This window comes from Etheostoma cragini, chromosome 9 (assembly GCF_013103735.1).
Source record: "Etheostoma cragini isolate CJK2018 chromosome 9, CSU_Ecrag_1.0, whole genome shotgun sequence".
Classification (NCBI taxonomy): domain Eukaryota; kingdom Metazoa; phylum Chordata; class Actinopteri; order Perciformes; family Percidae; genus Etheostoma; species Etheostoma cragini.
This window is the reverse complement of record NC_048415.1, coordinates 27,981,526-27,999,135: the sequence shown is the minus strand read 5'-3', so window position 1 is coordinate 27,999,135 and position 17,610 is coordinate 27,981,526. Positions and strand designations below refer to the sequence as shown.

General features: G+C 39.8%; 1 long non-coding RNA gene across 1 annotated transcript in view; it reads right to left on the bottom strand.

Annotated features, from left to right (window-relative positions):
* Positions 1 to 5,005, bottom strand: part of LOC117950337 — an 18,904-nt gene extending 13,899 nt beyond the window's left edge. The window contains exons 1-2 of the long non-coding RNA XR_004657871.1: positions 4,830 to 5,005; positions 1,808 to 1,809 (exon numbers count right to left, since the gene is read on the bottom strand). This is a non-coding gene — a long non-coding RNA (uncharacterized LOC117950337). The remainder of the gene's footprint in view (positions 1 to 1,807; positions 1,810 to 4,829) is intronic.
* Positions 5,006 to 17,610: the final 12,605 nt, after the last annotated feature.

Here is a 17,610-nt window from a genome sequence, read left to right as displayed (position 1 = left end):
TTTGGAAAAAGGCTGCAATGAAACAAAGAGTGAAAAATTTAAAGGGGTCTGAATACTTTCCGTACCCACTGTAGGTATTTATCATGATAGACAAGCTTTATTCTAAGGTTGAAGCTATAGCGTAGCAATATCACCAAATCAATTTCATGTCTAGCATTCGTGCTATGGCGGTATATTTGTATTATATCGGGCAATCTGAAAAGGCTCAAGGCTTATGCGAGGGGTTGACTTTTGTTCACCACAGTGACACTTTTAGTTTAGGGCTTTTTTTATTCCCTTCTGACAAAAGTTGTCATGCAGAAACAGCCACAGAGAGAGGAAGCTGAGGGGAATGATAAAAAGAAGTGCTGCAGCAGCTGTTTGGCAGTCTATCAGCTCCTCTGACATCAAAATCCATCGGAATTGGACTGAGCCGCGTGAAACCCCTTCAGTAAATGATGAAAATACAACTCTACAACACACTCTGCTCATTAGTTTCCTGACTATTTGAAACCATGCAGACCTGCTGTTCAACCAATTCAGTGGAAATGCTATATATATATATACATTGTGTATATGTATATGTGTGTGTATGTGTATGTACATGTGTATATATGTATATAAATGTGTATATACATGTATGTGTATATATATATATGTGTGTATATGTATATGTGTGTGTATATGTATATATATGTGTGAGTATAAGTACATACATGTATGTGTGTGTAGATGTATATGTATGTATATGTGTATGTATATTTGTCTATATAAATGTGTATATATACATATGTGTATAAATATGTATGTTAAAATGTGTTTACATATATGTTTACATATGTATATATGTGTATATATGTAAATATGTATGTGTGTGTATAACCAAAGTGCGATATCTGAAGAAAAAAAAACAGAGGCGGGGGGGGATGTTTTTTGATCATGCACAATAAAACAACATGCTAGAAGTGAATCCGTCTTCTTAAACAATGGATACAGTGCCACTTATGCCATGCACGCTTAAACACTTATTTAGGAACTTAAATGTTCAAAGGAAAAAAATAAAAAAATAAAAAATAATGCAGCAGAGGCAGGGATACATAGACCAGAAAGAAGGACAATGTGTTGAACTATTCCTTTAAAATGGTTTCTAAATGACAGCTAAATTGTTGGTTTGTTAAGAGCCTGTATAATGCTTTTCCTTCCTCAATCTTTATGTTTTTCGTCATGTTTGTCAGCAACATTTTGAATTTGCAGCAGCTGCCAGGTGGCTTTTCTCTCCCGACTTTGCCCAAGTGACCAAAATAGAAAGACTTTTATGCAAGTGAGAGTGGTGCAAGTTGCAATGGTGCCAGAGCAAATTTCCAGACTGCCAGAGAAAGTGTGTGTGTGGAAAGTGAATGAGTAACCTCCTCTCTCCAATATCACAGTCAAGGTGCCTTTAAAGTTGCTGCAGCAAAGGAATAGTTGAAGATGTGGTTGTACTGGAAACGTGTGTAAGCAGGCACTGACATGATGTCGTGTGACAGATCGAGGCCTCTGTGAAACGATCATGAAAGGGAGGCTCCAGTTATTGATCCTGGGATTAACAGCGGAGCTGCACAGATGAAACAGTGGGGCACAGAGTGGTGTGAACATGTGCTTGCACTCAGACTACAAACCACAACTAACACACACACACACACACACAGTCGTGTCTGGCTATCTTTGTGGGGACCAGTAATGGACATAATGCATTCCCTAGCCCCTTACCCTAACCTTAACCATCAAACCTAAATGCCTAACCTTAAACCTCACCCTAACCCTAACCATAACCTAACTCTAACCCTACTCCTAAAACCAAGTCTTATTCCTCAAAAAGCCCTTTAACGTTAAGGGGACCAGCATTTTGTCCCCGCAAAGCTGTCAGGTCCCCATAAGTATACTGCATTCACAGTTTTTGGTCCCCACAAATGTAGCTATACCTGGCCCACACACACACACACACACACACACACACACACATACACACACACACACACACACACACACACACACACACACACACACACATATGCATCCTTTCCCACCCTGTATGTTCACACTTTCTTCTGTTATGTCTTTGAAATTTAAAATCCCATCTGTCAGTTAGTGGTCTCATTTCCAACAACCTGTGCTGCATCTAGGTCACAGAGCCTGTAAGATTTTACAGAGGGCACCTCCTGCAACTTCACTGCACTATACTGTACAAGGGTAATTTCGGTATTTGTCAACCTGGACCCTGTTTCCCCATGCATTGGTGTCTAAGTGACTACTGTGAACACAAATCTTTGAAATAGATTGATCGTTTAGCGAGAACGCTGTAACCAGCTGCTGAGAACCGGGCTGCAATGTAACCCTATTTGGCAAATGTGCATCGTCAATTCCGTCCACTAAAAGTGCTGTTTTTGCCACCGACAGACTCCGATTATAGGCTACTAATATTATATAATAAGTGTTTGATGACATTATGGAAAGGATCTCTACAGAGATAGATCTTTTTGTTATGTATTTGTTTTATTTAACTAGAAACAGCTCAGAAATTGCAATCGCCAGACTCAAATTCAATAAACAATCATTTTAGCCAGAGGCGATTTCTGATGTCCGAATCAGCTGACTGGATTTCTTTTCTCATGTGTTCCTGTAGCGTCACAGTGCATTTCCCGGTTAAAGCCTGGCGCCTATAGACTTCAATGGGGCTGCTTTGAAAAAAAAAATTCAGTGCTTCGAAACTAGACGGTCATTCGATATATACTGCGATTATGTCCCGCCCACGGACGCTCACCGTCTCTAGGGGTAAATGGCGAAATTGGTCCGGCCTTGACACCGGGCTTCTGATAGCCTGATGACAGTCTGTCAAAAGACAGCGTCTCCTTTTGATGGACAGCGATTTTGTCCCACAAAAAGTCGCCAAAGCCATACAAGCTCAGTTCCATTTGCAACTGTAGTCAAGAGACAAACTGCTGCAACCTATTTCTTGGTATTTGCTTGGCCAAATTGGCAATAAAAAATCCCTTTGATTCAGGGAGACTAAGGTCTGAACTTCAAGTCCTGTATTCAGATCAGGACTTGCAAGTTGACAAGGGAAAGCTGTGTAATTACTTGGAGTTCCTTTAAGAAATGGAGTTGGACAGTGTTTTGCCTCAGCTTTACAAACTGTTCTTATCAGTGGCAACAATTGGAGACACATCTGCAGGTGTAGAAAGGAGCTTCTCTTCTCAAGTCCTACACCTGTAATGGGCAAGGCCATTTAAGCAGCCTGGCTCTGGTGCCGCTGAGAGGACACTAGTCAAGTCACTGGAAAAGACGTCTAGTTGGTAGGACAAGGTCACGGAGCATTTTCTAGAAAAGGAATATAGGGCGGAATTTACATGTAAACAAATGGTCAATTTTTATGATGTAGAGAGCCATCATATTTTCACATGTAAGTTGGTGAATTAGGGTTTAATTTCAGCCAAACTAGAGTAGTGATTGTTGAAACAAAAGGGATCTAATCCAAAAAATCCCAGGTATGGCAATGACGATTTTGGGTTTTGTTTCATGTTAAACAAAAAGGATCTGACTCTTTAATTAAAAGATCAAGCTATGTAGGGGTCCGTTCTATAATCTTGTCAGCTAGAAGGCAAAGTTCTCAATCTACCGGTCCGTTTTTGTTCCTACCCTCACCTATGGTCATGAAAGTCGGGTCATGACCGAAAGAACAAGATCCAGGGTACAAGCGACCACAATGGGTTTCCTCAGGAAGGGGGGCTGGCTTAGAGATAGGGTGAGAAACTCTGTCATCAGTGAGGAGCTTTACTTTGAAGGAGCCAGTTGAGAAGGTTCAGGCATCTGGTAAGGATGTCTCCTGGGCGCCTCCTTAGGGAGGTGTTCCAGGCATGTAGCTGGGAGGAGGCCTAGGGAAGACCCAGGACTAGGTGGAGTGATTGTATCTCCAACCTGGCGTGGGAACGCGTTGGGATGCCCCAGTCGGAGCTGGTTAATGTGGCTCGGGAAAAGGAAGTTTGGGGTCGCCTGCTGTAGCTGGTGCCCCCGCAACCTGATACCGGATAATTGGATGAAGATGGATGGATGGATGTTGTTCCCATCAGTCACTTAGACCCAATAAACATGGGAAATAGGGCCTAGGTTGAAAAGCGAAAGTAGCCTTTAACGTCTTGAGTTGGAAGAGTGAAACATTCACAGCAGGTGACAGGCTATATTCTGTAAAAGTTTAGAAAATTAGGATTCATAGAAATGAAAAAAAATGACAAATAGAAGAGTCACATAATTATTTTAATAATAAATAAATTTAAATAAAACATATTTACACACATAGATATATATTTCCTCATGTTTTAAATGTCCCATTGGTTTGGCATCGTATCTGCTATGCTCTGTGCAAGCTAAGTCTCACCTATAGCTTATTTAAAGTGCCCACGTTATGAATAAATCACCTTTTCTGGGATTTGGGGTGTTATTTTGTGTCTTTAGTCCTTCGACACGCATACAAACTTGTAAAAAAACTATCCATGATGTTTTGAGTGAGATATGGTTTCTGAATGTCCTCTGTCTTCAGCGTCCAGGTTAGCTGTTCAACATCTGCACTGCTTTCTACATCCCTAGCCGAGTCAAGGTGGCTAACAGTAGCACATGCTAGTGCTAGCATGCTAGCTAGTTCTCAATGGCAAAACACTGCAACTACACCCACAAGTTGACCATAATCTCAAAAAGAACTACTTCCTGTCCCTGTTCTGCAGGTGTTCCACAAGTGGCCCTCGTCTAGAAGAAGTCTGCCAGCTAATCCTGACTAGGACTGACCAAAGATGGAGAAAGAGTTATCTAGCTGATGGGACCTTACCTAGCTACTGAGGATGTGCAGCTCCCAACAAAGATAGTAACGAAGTGAGAGGTCTCACCCTAAGGCTAAAACAGAGACCCAAACACACAGGGTAAAAACTTGATCTACAGCATTGTGCAGTCCAACAAAAACGTGGTGTTTTTTGAAAATTAAACCATGCAAACCTATTTTGGTAAAACTTAGCATAGAGCTTAGACAATTTGCTTAATATGGGTGCTTTAAGATAGCATTAGGCATAGCAGATTTTCAGTTTAAAATTGAATTTGCACATAGATGTTACATAGACAACTCTTAGTACAGTACATCAAAATGTCAAACGTTTAGCAAAAATCTTACTGTATTATGTAATAATAACATTTTCGTATGGGACTGACAACAAAATTGGGACAATAAAGCACAGTCAAGCAAAAAAATAAAAATAAATCAGAGTTCAAAATGAACCAGAAATGTACTTAAATGTTTAATAAATGTTCTCTCTGCACAGAAAACACCCAAGACTGATTAAACAAGCTTCAACTGATAATGCAACCCCCGATCTGTCCCTGTTGTTGTCCTTCTAGGATGCTTTCAGTCTCTCACTCAGGGAATGGAATGGGCCTTTCGTCCAGCTTGTACCTGGACAGGATCAACCTTTCCAATGCTTAAACATCTCCTGTCTGTCTGTTCTTTGTCTCACAGCACAGCTAGTTGGCAGTCACTCCTGACTCCAGGGGCGTGGCTAGACGGGAGGGGGGGTCCACAGGGTGGCACCGGCCCTCTTACTGACGTATGATTGCCCCCCACGTAATTCTGACAATTATGAAGAATTTTGATGTACAATTTGTTTAAAATGAAATCTAGTCCTATCCAATACTCCCAATATTTTGAAGCAGATTTCCTACTCTGAATTCTGATAAAATATCCCCCCCCCCGTTCCACCACCCCACTAAAAAATCCTGCTATCGCCCTTGCCTGACTCTGAATGAAGTAATGTTTTCTGAATGCAGTGCAGATATTGAAAGACAAATTTGACTTCCTCCCTCTGGTTCTCCTATTGGGACCTCAACAAGAGACACGCTAGGGAAGTGTTGATGAAACAATAGCTCACTTCATTTCATCCTTGTCCCAAAGGAGACCACAAAGAGAACGGATACATATTGATATTACCACACATTGGCCTTCCAGTAGTGTCCAGAGCAGAGCATTTTTTGCATCAAGCATTACATTCTCTTTTTGGTTTTTATTTATGTAAAGGAAATTACTGTTATTTTCTTGTTTTCTGCCTATTCAGAACATAACAGGTGTTTTCGGGATGTGTTATTTTGGAATCGTGTACATGTGATCAACAAAAAAAGAGAATAAGACCTTGTTAATGCCAGAAGCTCTAAAAGTTTAAATCTCCATACATCACATCTTTATTTTTCACCCTTCTGTTGTGTTCTTTAACTCGCCGATGACGCAAAGTAGACACGGATCCTGTTGTACATACAGGTTTTGAGTCCCCTGAACGGTCATTTTTCTCAACCTATATTGGGGTGTGGGTTGTCTTTCATAGTTTGGTGGACAAATCTACCTCTTCTAAATACTCCCTGTATCCCTCATTAAATCTACGCCTGTGGTCCAGAGTGCATTTGTTCGTCCTAGTATGAAAAACCTCCAAACCGTGATGGGACACAGAAAACAGATCCATATATTTCAACAAAGCCTTCTCTGGGGTTTAGAAGATTTCCATACACAGCCTGGATTGTAATTGTGTTTTTCTTGTAACCCATCATGCATGTCACTTTAAATCACTCAACCCATTTAGACCTCTCCAATTGCTCTTCAACATCATATCCATCAATTACACTTACCTCCAACACGTAGCTGTTATGTTTTTATACATACACGCTCAGGATTGATTTCTATTTGAGGTCAGAGTGAAACAATACAAGCTGCTGCTGCTAATTGCCTCAAACGCATATTGACATTGAATAATAAGTGAGGCTATTACGACGAGGAGAAGTGTTTCATGCATTCACCTGGAGCTGGGTGATATGGAAAGAATCAAATATCATCAGCAAATACATTTATGTCAATATTGCGGTGATGTTGTAGGATCGACTATTGGTGCTTTCACAAAATATTAACACAATGAGATTTTTGATACCAAAATCATCAATAACGTGGATAAAATGAACAAGTGGGTAAAGGTAAATAATAAAACAGCTAGAATTGTCTGGTATTCTTTAAAACCAAGAAAAGACAACAATTGTCTTTGGATATCACAATATCTTGATATTGTGATATCCAAAATTGAAGACAGTATATAGCCTCATGTGTCAATATCAATGTAATATTTGACAGACATGCATTCAAGTTCTTTATTTTTTCAAAATATGTTTGAATTGTGGTAGCATGTCAGCAATATGAGTCAATCATCTGCATCTCTCAAATCCAACACAAATCACTTCTGTTAATCTGTAATTATTCACAAGACAGTGAAACTTTAAAGCTACATTTTTCAGACGTTGGTCATTAAAAGTAAGACAAATACAAACATCCAGCAGAATGTCAGCATTCCAGTATTCAATCTTGTTTTAGCAATGTCTGGATTTCTGTGCGGCTTTTTAGCTGCTAAATGTTTGACATTAGGTTGCTACATGTTAACTTTGTCTGCCTTCCTGGTGCTGGACATGTAGTGTTCTAGCTTTTCGGCTTGAATTATCTGACTGCTGTGGCTGATACATTTTCACGCTGTAAAATTAAAAGAGGCATTGCAGAGCTGCAGTGTTGGTTGGTTGGTTGGTGGCTCTATGGGCTTAATATAATTTTCACATTGCTTGAGGTGACTTGATTCATTGGTAATGTGAAAAATATTGATGAATTGATTTGTGTAGCTTTAAAAGAACCCCCCCCACACACACACACACACACACACACACACACACACAGACACACACACACACACACAAACGTGAAGACAATACACAGTATGTTGCATAAAAGTGGAATGCAGATGTTGTTAGATTCACTTTTAGAAGAATGAATCTGTGATCTACCATATTACATTTGTTCTGCTTCCGAGAAATAGTTGCTGAATTAAAACTCTGTCATGATAGATAAAATCAGTACAAGATGGCAGCTGACAACACTTTGAACATGTAGAGTTAAAGTAGAATTGGGCATTTACTATACACTGTACATACTATGTTCTCCTTCTGCATCTCTCTCACTATCTTCCACAGACTAATGTGCAGCTTGTGTCCTTATGCAACTCTGCCAACGTTGGTTATAAATAGGAACGTAGCCCACAGGGCTCACAGCTCACACACCAAAACAAACACACACACACACACACACTCAGAGACGCACATGAAAATACTGCTTGAGAATACAGTGTGCATTATGTCTTCATTTTCAGCTGTTATTAAGTTTGACTGAATCCTTTGTCCGTAGGTAACTGATGATTTGAAACTATAAATAAAATGGAATTGAATTGAGTCAGTATGTTGTCTTATAGCTGTATTAGGGACCTTTGACAAAGGAGATGCACTCCACTTAGCACTGTATTTCTTACAGCATCTTTAATATTTGATATCTAATACTTAAGAAGACCTGTGTATTGATTAATAGAGTAACACGTTATCTCAGTCGCTATGCAACGAGAAAGTGGAGATCCAAACGTGGCTTGTGAAGCTGCAGCTTGTGACGCAGTTTTCAGGACAGAATCGGGGCATCTCAGTTCACTGAGCTCTACTGAACTTTGCTTTGACATCTAAACTTAGCTTGAACTTTAATGTAGCCAGGCTTCTCTTTTAATCAGCTCTCTATTTTTTTTTTCCTCTGGATATCTGTCTGTCGCAGACTTGCGATCTTTTCTTCTCTGCCTGCCTTTATCTTTGCCGGCTGGCAATCCTCTATGTGTCTGTCTCTTACACTTGTCTCTCTGTTGGAGACTGAGCACTTCTGAAGACCCTCTCTCTCTCTCTCTCTCTCTGTCTCGCTCTCTCTCTCTTTCTCGGGAGTGAGAAGCTGAGGCTAAGGAGGAGGGAGGGGACCTGAAAAGCAGGATTGAAGTTTATTTCCTATGCGGATTTAAAAGGAACACTATGTAGGGTTCACTATTTCATGATTGTATGAATCCATTTAAATCCGGATGATAAGGGTTATACATATAATCACATAAACATCTGCCAAACTAGAGCTCTCCACTGTCCCATCAGGACACGTGTTGCTGCTCGTTTTGACCGCTTGTTCATTTATTTAGAATGGTCTATAAAATATAGTAGAATTGTGACAGTTTTTGATTTACTGTATGTTTAATTCCTTGTGATTTTACTGTATGTTGTGTTTTACTGTTGTTACTTCATGTAAAGTTCTTACTTGCTGGTTGATGTAAAGTGCTGTTACCTCCATTAAAGGAAAAAACCAAGACTCAAAAGGGATTGAAGGATACAACATGTAAAAAGATGCCAGTCACAGGGTCAACAATTAACCAACAAGCTATAATAAATAATGCAAAATTATTTCCAAAAGTAGCAAATTAATATATATGTAATAAAATAAAAATAAAATAAAAAAAATAATTAACCAAACAAAGAGAAACAAAATGGACTGGAGACCCCAAAAAAGGGATCTCTCAGGGACAGAGAGAGAGAGAGAGAGAGAGAGAGAGAGAGAGAGAGAGAGAGAGAGAGAGAATTAAGACACACACAGAGGCACATAACTTGCTATATGAATAAATGTTGATGATTGATTAATTGATTGATTGATTGATTGATTAATTGGCAGTGCATGGTGCTGCTGCCACTGCTGGTGTTCTGTCTCTATTTGGGTCTGTTCAGGTTGACCACATTTTGGATCAGGCCCAAATATCTTCAAGTCCGTTTCAGGATAAGTCTTATAGTATTTTGAAAATCCATTTTCGAGAAGGTTTTCTGGTGAAGAAGTTGATGGAAACAAAGTAGTCTACGCAATACAGAGTAATGTTAACAGGTTTCGTTACTCTCACCCAAACACATTGTGGGTAATTGCCATTCCCAAACCCAATTCCCAATACACATGATCCGCAGTAAGACCGCTCTGCGTTGACCAATATTTTCCTATGCGGAGACCAGCTCCGCCCAACTGAGCCCTAGGTGTCGCACACTGCTTGGAATTGCCGTCGTGCTTGTGCTAAAAATTAAAAAATTCTTTTGAACTTTGAACTAGTTGCCGCTAACCTTGGGCAGAACCCTTTCCTGACAAAGTGGTTGTTGTGTATCTTGTGTAGGCGACTTAAGGCCTTTCATAGCACTACATATGAATTTGAATTTTTTTACAACATCAATCCTTACATCGGCTATCTGTTCTTCTTTCCTCATCATTTGTTTGTGCTCTGTTACATTCGCACTAGTTATTACAAAATTTGATCAGTGGAAAAATGTCAAACCGAGCAAATTTTTGGGGTATTTTAAGCCTTTAATTTTTGACATGACATGCAGCAAAGGGCCGCAGGTCAGAGACTCACCCAGGCCGCTGTGTCAAGGAGTAAACCTCTATATATGGACGGTTGCTCTACCAACTGAGCTATCTGGCGGCCCTGAGCAAATTTCTTTTAATAGACATGGCACATCTTTAAGGTTAAAACCATCTTTACCAGATCACACCGGTTGATTTTGCTCACAGGCGTCACTTGCATCATATTTCACTTGTTTGTCATTTTCTTCTTCATGTTTTTCTTTTACTTGAAAGCGCTACACACTGTCCTCTGCAGTTGCCAAGAATTCTTAGAGAAAGAACACTGTCAAGTTCCAAAATCCACAGGGTTCCTTTAAGTTATACAAGAAACCAAACTTAAATCTATGAAGTCAGTGACAGACCACACAAACTCAACATAATCCCATTTCACTAATAAATATTTAGTGACGTTAGCTAATTGAGAGATCAGTCCTCCATGTGGTCCTCACATGGATAAATAAGTATTTCACCATGCTGTAGAAAGACCTTCCAATGACAATTTGTGTAATTATCTGCACGGCAGCACAGTAGTAAAACCAAGCCAGGCAATCTGATGAAACATTCATCATGGGGGGATTCAACATGAGCCCTAAGGATCTGACTATCAGTTTGATTTATCAGCAGCCATTATCACTTCATTTAATTGCAGCAGAGTCATTTCATGTTTTGATCTCAATATTATCAAAGTGCAGGGCAGTTCACACAAAACACCTATTTCGCATGCTCAATAATTCTTTTCATTTCTCTGTTTTGGAATCACACCAGACCAGTTAGTGACAGACAGACACACACACACACACACACACACACACACACACACACATACACACACACACACACACACACACACACACACACACACACACACACACACACACACAAACACACACACACACACAGCCCTGGGATTATTAGCAGTGAATTGATGCGCTGGTTCTATTTAAAACCGCAGTGAGAGACAGATAACTTCCTTCATTAGTGATAATCTGAAATATTCAACAGGAGGAAGGCAGAGAGCCAAAAGGAGGTCAACGGAGAGAGAAGAGGAAGTAAGTGTTAGAAAGCTTTCCTGGTACTCTCTGGTGAAACTGTTAAGGCATCATTAGCTGTTTCCACCTGTCAAGTCAGTTATAGTCTCAAAGGGTCAAGTGAAGTTTAAAAGTCATTTATGACCTAGTTTCGCATTGCAAACCATTCCTCCACAACACAGTGGAGAAGGTTCTGACTAGTCCACACAACTTTCGAGGATGGGAAAAAAAAGTTCTCTGGTTTATTGGCATTTCTTTAAACCAATCACAATCGCATTGGACCGCCGGACGGAGCCACGGTGCCGCTGCAAAATAGCCTCGGGTAGGAACTTGTTTTGGTGGAACATGTGCACGTTCAAAAGTAGTTTTAGTCGTGCAACAGAAAACTCAGTTTGGACAGATAGTCCAGCTAGCTGTCTGGATTTACACTGCGGAGATCTGAGGAGCGGGTAACCAGAGTCCACATGAATCCACCAGAGTTTAGAATTACAACACAAAGAAAGGTTATGGACAACCGGACGAAATCTCAGAATTTCCGGCGATACCTGAACAATCCCAGAAATGAAACGTCGATTTAGACCTTTTATGACCTTAATTGACCCCTTATGGTAGGTGTTGTTGTAACAGTGCGAGTGTATCCCATCACGCACGGATGTTCAAAGCCCCCCACCTGCCTCCACCCGGTCACAGAAAGGCAACCTTGAACTTTAGTTGCCTCAGTCAGTGAGCAAAGAATAACATTTTCACAATAGAGACAAGATCCCAGTTGCCTGGATAGCTCACCTGGTGGAACGGGCGCCCATATATGGAGTTTTTACTCCTTGCAGCCACTTCCTTATGTCCCTTCCCCTCTCTCTACCCTTTCATTTCTTAGTTGTCCTGTTCAAATATTATCTAAAAAAAATGAAAGAAATCACAGTCCCTGTGGACACGTACCATAAAAAGGTCAGGGTGCTATGAGGATTTACAGAACACTGGTGGTGTTATGTATGTATGCTGTTAAGCTGTTGTTATAAAAGGATATGCATAACATGATGGTTGGGCTAAAGAGACATTTAAAGCCTTTGAAAACCCACACAGGTAATTTAATTCTGGCTGATTAGATGTCAATCCGTCCACACTCACCCACACAGTCCTGGGAAGAGGTCAGCCAGATTAATTTATTACACCTGTGTGGGTGTTCAGGACCTTTAAGGTCCATCATAAGCTGCTGTGATTGTTGGCACCCACTAATGAACAGGGTGGTGATTTAAAAAAATGTGACTTTACAAAATGTATTGTACATCTAGTTTATTCTTCAAATCCATAAAAGCTTTAAAATTAACAACAAAAATCCTGCCAACAGAAGCATTGATTTAAAGGCAGTCCACTTTAAATTCTGGGAAACAAAAAAGGCTCATACCTCCTCAGCAGAATGATTTATTCCATTACACTTCCTTTACACTACATTTGATATGTAATGCAGCGTAATGAGTAGTTATCACGCCTCTTTGTTTGAAAAACTATTAATTAATGCCACAAGCGTCCTTATGAGAGTAGAAATACTGAAATACCAAAGTTTGAAAAGCAGGTATTGAGCTTTGTTCCAACATTGTATTTTTTCAATAGACGTTGGTACTCATATGACATACTTTGTGGTATTTCCTCTGCATTGCAGTACTGTTGTGCACACAGGTGACGTCCTTGGTGAGTCAGTGGGAGGTTATTTGCATCTCCAGATGGCTCATGTATCAATGATTCATCATGTTTTGAATAATTTCTCTTGTGCTTAATTCTTTGCACCGAAACATCTAAATGTAAAGTTTCACTTATTGGACTGCCCCATTTTGTCATACAAACCTTCGCAACACAAAGTTGTATTTCCAAACCTGACTAATTCATGTTTTTGGGCGACAATTACTTTACTTATGTTTCAGCAAAATTTCTAAATCCAACTCATCTAAATCAATATTTATGTAAATGTAGGTTACAGTAAACTTATCATCACATATTCAAAATATATTATGTATCTCTATGGAAGGATTATTTTGGATAAAGAGGAGACGTTTCTTCTTGTGAATAAACCCATTAAACCCATTAAAAGACCCAAACCAACAATAAACTGATCTAACAAGTGCGGTGTGTGTGTGTATCCAAAGCTTGATATATCTTATGCCATTCATCTATGTTCCTTCATTACCATGGACGAACACTGTAGCTTATTTTGACTCAATACCAAATACACCATCCTGCTGCTCCATGTACTCACTATTCACAACATTTATGAAATACAGCCCGGTCTACGGTGGCCCTGAAGTACCAGGATGTGGCCACAACACCACAGCATTTTGCCAGGAGACAACGGCAATTTGCCACAACACAAAAACAATTTTCCCAACACAACAACACTTTGCCAAACACCTCAGCATTTCGCATCATGTTAAATTCTATTGCATTAAGACCAAATGTGTTGTGTTGTGGGAAATAATGGGAATTGCTGCCGGGGTTTGTACTTCAGGGCCACCGTACTTGTCACACATGAAAACCACAATAAAGTTCATCTGCACGTCCTCTGGAAAAGGTGGTATTAAAAGCTTGGTGTTGTAGTGACGACCTGCAAGACTAGGACCAGGACCTGTCTAACTGTCTACATGGTAGTGCTGTGAGTTATTCTCAATTGTTTTTTTATGGCATTTTTAGGCCTTTATTTGATAGGACAGCTTAGACTTTAAAGGGAAGCAAGAGAAGACTGACGTGTACCAAAGGATCGCAGGTCGGAATTCAACCTGTGACAGCTGCGGCAAGGACAAAGCCTCCTTTCATGGGGCGCACACTCTACCAGGTATTTTGGGGCTGCAGAAATGTCCCGGCCTACAAATCCTATCCTACAGACTACAGAAAAAAATATTTTTTTGGTACAGATCCTCTCAAAAATGATACTATAATTGTTGTAATGCTTAGGATGTTATCGATCTTTCATGCCATTAGCGGGAGCTTTCATGATTAGGTGGCACTAGTTGTTGTATTCCCTCAGCTACTGTGTGTTAAACCATGTTTTACTTGCTAGAAGAGAGGAATAGTTCAGGGCTCTAAAAGATTGTTGTTTCTTGATATTTAAGCCACCACTCAGTACAACCTCCGTTGTGGTCTGTATTATTGATCAAGTTGACTCATTTTAATTTGAAACATTTTAAATATTTTCAACAAAAATAAGAACAATCAGACGATAATGGTAATTCCCTTTAATACTGTGAATCATATTGCAATCGCTTCAAAATAATTGCAATTACACAGTTTCCTTATATCATGCAGCTCTACTACTAATGTTGAAAGGCTAATAAGCTACGATAGCTTTCCTTCATTTAAGGTCAAAGGTAGTACTGTCATGACTCATCACACTGAGTAAACGGCACAAACATGCATCACAGTCCCCTGATCACAGCGATTGCATAAGAATGAATTGTTTTTGCTGCGAGTTTACGGTAAATGCCGAATCTGTAACCTCTTACAGTGGGTATTAGGAGATACAGCTACATGTACGTTACCTATAAGTGCACCATTTTCTTTCCTATTACAAACAAACATTACACTAGGATTTTGGTAAAAGTTAGTCAAATTATATCTTTCTATTTAATGGTTTGGGTCATACGTCCCTGCAAACAAGGAGTGTGAGTAGATACTTTTAATGAAATGTGGGCATAGGCAGGGAGTGGCGGGTCCGTGATCACAGCCGTGCCACACGCATTACAACTGCTTAGCCAGTTATGAATGTCGAATAAAACAACAAAAACAATAAGTTAGTCTTGAGGTTTGTCCCAAGCTTTACTCCAAACAACTCTGGCTGGATTGCATTATTGTGGACAATGTTGTTAGAATAAAAATGCTTCCTGATACTTTATTGTTGTCTTTATTTACCGTTACTTATGTATTGCTTTTAGTTATTGTAACCTGTGCCATACCTTTTTTATTTTGTTTCACCTGACATCTTTAACGTGTTTAACCATTGATTGGTGAAGCTGCAAATGAATTGCCCATTGGGGTTAATAAAGTGTGTGAATCTGATTCTATTTTCCCTGTGTAATTTGGATGCTTGAAGTTTTATGCTATTGACGGCATTGGATGTTTTTAGCCATGTTTGTGTGAAGTCTTCAAAGTTGATCAAAGACAGTATACAGTAGTAGTGAGAAATTGTACTATAAAACAATAAATAAGGCTGCTGTATATAATTCATCCAGACAATGCTCACTGGCTGATCTGATCCAGTTTTCAATTAACAGATCAATTTTGCCCCTATGCACCAGCGGAGCCATATATCTGTGTACCAGTTTTTTCACCACTGAGTGTTTCATCTTTAGTGACAGCCAAGCGGAAACAACTCTCCTTTTGAGCTGGAGCACACAGCCTCTGGTCTCCTAGGCAACAAGCCAGGTTTCCCGCGGTAACAAATGACTAGAGCCCATTGGTGGGAGGATGAGGAGCTCCCTGCAGCATTCCCATGGCAACCATCTCTGTGATTTCTGAGAAATGATGGAATACAAGCAGTTACATAAACAGAAAAAAGCTCAGGTCGCTCAGTTGACAAAAGCAACAAACCTGTATGTCCTGTTCCTCTTCACTGATTCAAATGGTTGTAATAATTCCACTGCGTTTTGGTTTCTTTCTTGATTGAGGAAAAGGACAAAACTGTGAATCTTCTAATCTGTCTGTACAAAAGACTAAAAATAACATTTGTCGCCATGCCTACAAAATCAAGTAGCAAAGTAGCTTTAATGTGCCAATGTGTTACGATGTTGATAAGATCCCGTGGACTCTGATCCAACATTTTGATTGTAATGAAATACAAATGTACAGTAGTACCATAGATACAAAAAGACAGGACAGAATATGTCAGCAATGACATCTGAAATCTGAAATGGCCCCCACTTCTAACATATCTACACGTTAACTGAAACGTTCACTCCATCTTAATCTTATATATTTTCCTGTCATGATCACAATGTCAGTGTCTATATATAGCTCTGCACACCTTTTTCAGAGGCAGAGGTGTGGGCCAAAGAACCACTGAGTTATTTCAATCCTGAAACATGCTTGTGCATTTGGATGTCCACGGGTTTGGTGTCCAAAGGTGCAAATCTTTAATGTGTGTGGTAAGGGGCTCGTCAGCGTTTCCCTGTAGATGGATCCTTCAAAGGTATTGACAAGTTCCTATGCTAAAGTTGATCCTAACACTACTTTATTGGGTTGGGTCTTGGCACAATCATCTTAATGATGCTGTGTCGCCCCCTTTACCCCCATTGGATCATGTTCTGAATGTACATATTGTTTATTAACATACACATACACCCACCCCCCCCCACACACACACACACACACACAGGACAGCACATGAACATAAACAGTTGACAAAACCCAACAAAGAAGTTGCAAAATCTTGTTTCAGCTTCAGATGTGATTGGACAAATTGTCATACAAACTAGTTAGTTTCACGCATGCCTCGCCTTTAGTATGCCAATGATATTGGTGGAACTGTTTTGGTATTTTTTAAATACATTTTAAAAACCTACCTTATCCTGGCAAATTTTTGTGTTTGTGCAAATAATGACAGTCGCTGTAACAACAATAGCAATAGTGGTAGGATTTAGTTAATATCACCATAAAGAAGATTCATATGGATAATTGGCAAAATATCACTTGGGACTATAGCTTGTGTCCTAACTCTTACCAACAATGTTGGTTACCTGTTTTGACAGATTTTATCCCTTTATTTGATAGAACAGAGGGGAAATGACATGTTGCAAGTATGGACTCGCGGCCACGGTGTGAGGACTGATGCTCTGTATCTGTATATGCCCCACCAGGTGAGCTACCTAGGCGCCCAACGTTGGACTCCTTACTAATTTTAAACCAAAAGTCTAATTGCTTAAACTTAATCAGACCTCAAAGCTGACGTACTGTTTCAGAGATGGTGAGAAAATGTTGCCAATAGTTTAACCCTCTGCTAACCATAGCCAAAGGCTCACAGCTGTGGCTAATTCAAATTAAAATGAATAACTTGAACAGGTTACTGGATTTACCGTTGCATGTCTGGTGGGAGGGGCTTAGAAAGAGAGAGTTGAGAGCTGCAGATGAAGGACTGCGTTTTCATATTCTGCCATTTAAAAAAAATTAAAAACACCCAGTGGTTCACTCTGACATTTATAAATACAGCATACTTTACTAATCTGTTTCTCTCTCTCTCTTACACACACACGCGCATACACACACACACACACACACACACACACACACACACACACACACACACAGGGT